We start from the raw sequence: 4331 nt of genomic DNA, 5'->3' as shown, positions 1-4331 counted from the left end.
TGCCTACGGACCTGCAAATAAATCAATCAGTCAGTCAGTATTTTTTTTTTTTGTGGAATTCTGTGCAAAACATTTAGTTGGTGCTTATGGGACTTTTTACTATCTGTTTTACTGACTAACTTTCCTAGCTACTAGTAGTACGAGAGTACTCACTTAAAACACCCATTATGCCTTCCAGAGCCAAACACATGCTTTAAATGTCGTCCAAGCCAAAGAGGAAATGCCACAGATTTAGGCAAGGAGCAAAACTGGAAGCACAGGAAATTCTTATTATTATTATTATTATTTTTCTTATCTCACATGTCATAAAAAATGTGGGATCTCTAAAATAATTATGAGTTGAAAATGCTATCAAGGACATCCCCCACCCAAAAAATAAATTAATAAAATTAATGAAAGCAGTATTTTGTGTTTTTCTGACAGACACATAGTTTCATGGACACATTGCTGACTCAGGTCCTTACTCACCCAGTTTTAAAACTTTTGAGGCAAGGAAAGATCGCAGAAAGAGGAGTAAGCATTATGAAGAAGGAATTGCAGAGCTGGCTAACAGCAAAATGTGTGATCCTGAAAGGTGCAATTACGCTTGTGAAGGAGCATCTCTGCACCCGGGACACTAAATGTTTCCCTGCAAGTTTCTACCCATGTTAGAAACCAAAAGAGGGTTGGAGTGGGCTTTTATACCTGTAAGACTCCCATCATTGTATGATCTTGAAAATCTTGGACAGGAATCTGTACAAATAAAAATAAAAAAACTTTTATATTAGGATCTTGGGAAAATTTTGACCTAGTACATTCATTATTTGATCAAAGGTAAAAATAGTGGTTCAACAAAATGAGAGTGGGACTTTTTTCGGAGCCAGTTTATACAAATACATGGAGCAACATAACTGTCAGTTCAGCATTTGTGAAGATAAAAACACATCTGATGGATTATTATTTGCAAACATTACAAATGTATTTCATTGCATGCCCACAATCCTGTGCTCCAACCTGTTCAGGACAACAAGACTGCAGCACTGACCGAGTTACCATGCCTCCACAAAATTATAAACTCACTTTTCATTTATAATATGTTTTTGTAACGTTTCTGTGGCAGCACGGTGGCTCAGTTGGTAGAGCTGTCACCTCTCAGTAAGAAGTTTGCCAGACTGAATATCGGCCAGGGACCTTTCTGGGTGGAGTTTGCATGCTCTGTCTGTGCATGTGTGGGTTTTCTCTGGGTACTCCGGTTTCCTCCCACAGACCAAAAACTTGCATGTTAGGCTGATTGTCAACTCTAAATTGCCCTGGGTGTGAGTGAGCGAGTGGATTGCTGTTTGTCTCATGTGTCTCTATGTGTCCCTGTGATGGACTTGTGATCTGTCCAGGGTGTACCCTGCCGCTCCCACAGTAACTGCTGGATATGGGCACCAGTGACCCCCGTGACCCGAAAAAAATGAAACAGAAAAAGATAATGGATGGATGGAACTATTTGTTTTATTTTTATTTTTGCACTTGTGTTGTGTTTTTTGTATTCATAGAATTCCATCCCCATGCATTGCATTTTGCAACAGTTATATACTATTTTAGGAAACGAGTATCAAAGATAACCTATTTTAATGTTCTATAAATAACAATAAGCAAGTTACAGTTATTATCTACAATAGGTCAGAGTCCTCAGTGAAAGATTCCTAAAAGCTTTAATCTTACCAGTGTCAATGCTTTCTGTTTGTTATTTGTGTTTGTTTTTTGTTGTTGTTGTTTTTTTTTCATTTGTGCTATTTTTTAAGCTAGTCAGTTGTATACAGTGCACAGTAGAATGTAAAAAAGTAATTGATCATCCTGAATTTCATTGTTTCTAGATTTGAGATCGTACCTTTTTTTTCACTAAAAGCACTAACACATTTGTACTACATTGTTTTCTCCACTTCTTTACACTTTAAGACTAGTTTGCATCTACTGTATCATAAATTGCACTTTGGATGGATACATGTTAGAGTATTACATAGTTATTTTTTTTAACTCAAGCTCAGATCACATAAGACAATGTCTTGTACTATCTCTTATAAGTTCTCTACAATTACACATATTATCAGTCACACTGGCTTGTTTTATTGTTTGGGTCAGACTGTTTTTTTGTTTTTCTTATGAAGTGTTGAATCGCCTAATACTTTGACTATTGCATATCATCATAGATTATCATCATAGATTCATGCAAAAAACTCATACAGTATTTATAACATCAGCTTTACATTGCTTAAGAGCACAAATCAAAGAAAACATATTCAGTGAGTGTCTGAGTATGGCGCTATGCATCCTTTCCCAATTCAGACTGTCTGACTCAGTTGCATGTAAGTAGGACGAGGCAGATGGGAAACATAAAATACTCAATGCATTGACAAAGTCGTCTGTCAAAGTTAGGTAGAACAGTCACAGGGGTAAAGTTTTGACAAGGCATTAAATGTCTACTTTGCAGACGTCCCATATGTCATTCTACTAGATTGATGTACAGATACAGATGGTTGTATAATGCATGCCTATGGAGATTTTGTACGCTCATGTGTTAGTTTTGGTTATGCGCTGACCCACTTACCTCAAACTGCTAATGATTAGCCCCAAGCTAAAGTCAATCCCAACGTTAAATTTCTCACCATAATTGAATAATTATATTATGAGTAAGAATGATTTCCAGCTACGCATTTATTTCTTGTGATAGCATGTTTTTGCCCTTCCAACCATTTTTGTTGCTGTCATTGATTTTTTTTTGTTTTTTTTCTATTGTCTATCATGCTTTTATTTTTTAAGTTTATTGTTCATTTTTAGTTTAACAAATTATTAGCCTTTGTTTTTGCTTTTATAGTACAATGAATTGAATTGTACCATTAAATACCTTTATTTTAAGCATATCTGATGTACTAAGGACTGTTTTCAACTCATCCATCCATCCATCCATTTTCTTCCGCTTATCCGGGGTCGGGTCGCGGGGGTAGCAGCCTAAGTAGGGAGGCCCAGACTTCCCTCTCCCCAGCCACTTAGGCCAGCTCTTCCGGGGGAATCCCGAGGCGTTCCCAGGCCAGCCGAGAAACAGTCCCTCCAGCGTGTCCTGGGTCTTCCTCTGTTCCTCTGTTTTCAACTCCTTCTCTTTAATGTTTTTCTCCGTTTCAATGAACACAGTCAAAGTTCAGATTTCTTAAGTTGGGCCAGTTTTATCTAGCAATTGCCACAGGCCATGCCTTGAGCTTCAACAGACCTTTTACCCAGCATCTATTCATAATATATCTTTTAGTAACCAGTATATTTTTTCTGAAATCTTTTAAATGAGTGGACACTACCTAAGGCAATGCCTAAAGAAATGCACTGCAGCGGTGCATGGGTAGTTTTATGTTTCTACTGTATTACTTTATATTGAGGACTTTTTTTATATACTGCATTGAGCCTGTGTCAAGGTCTGTGTTCTATGTTGGTTAATATATGGTATCTTGTGTTTTTATTATTAAGATTATTTTTGTGTATTGATTTGTGTTTCCATTTATTTTCACTTCCAGTGTTCCTCTGTTTCCATCAGTTCAGTTTTCCTCAGTGTTTTACCAAACAGCATGACAAGCCCACCATCACCTGCTCCTTCCTCCCTTGGAACAGCTGTAGTCATTTCTCTTGTTACTCCCAGCTTTTATACTCACTTTGTATCCATCTGCACCTGATGTTGGTTTACTATCACAGCCCCAGTCCTCTTTATGGTTTTCCTGTCCCTTGCCCTCCTCAAGATTACTCCTAGTTTTTCTATGTGTTTAGCTGCAATGTCAGCATTTTGTTTTTGCCTTTTATAAAAAAAAGTTTTGTTGTTTGAGCTCCAAGTGTCTGCATTCTGGTTCCAATCCTCTAGCCAGTTGTGACTCTGTGAAGTAATTACAGATGTTGTTTGGTAAAGCAACTGCTGATGATAGCTCTAACAAAGATAGCAAATATACTGTAGCAATCTGGCTATAACTTTTGTTTGTTGTAAATGTAGTATATGACAAACCTTTGTGATTTTCAAAACTCTGTTGTGAGTGTAAGAAAAAAAAACATGAATGTGACTAAATCTTTAAAATAAAAACAGAAAATGATGTAGATTCATTTGAAATTGATTTGAAATTGAATTTATTTTTTTATTTATTTTAATTGATAGTTTAAAGATCTGTAATAATAGACGTTTATTCAATTAGAAGCCCCCAAAAAATTCTGTTTGGAGTACTGTACCCCCAAAATTGTTTTTAGCTTTATTAAAACATTAAATAATAATCCATAAAAATCTCAAATCATTGAAAACTGAAAATATAAATATATATATATATATATATATAAATAAC

The sequence above is a fragment of the Nematolebias whitei genome, chromosome 10, assembly GCF_014905685.2.
Source record: "Nematolebias whitei isolate Nwh7 chromosome 10, NemWhi1, whole genome shotgun sequence".
In the NCBI taxonomy this organism is placed as follows: Eukaryota; Metazoa; Chordata; class Actinopteri; order Cyprinodontiformes; family Rivulidae; genus Nematolebias; species Nematolebias whitei.
Note: the sequence above shows the minus strand (reverse complement) of the source record.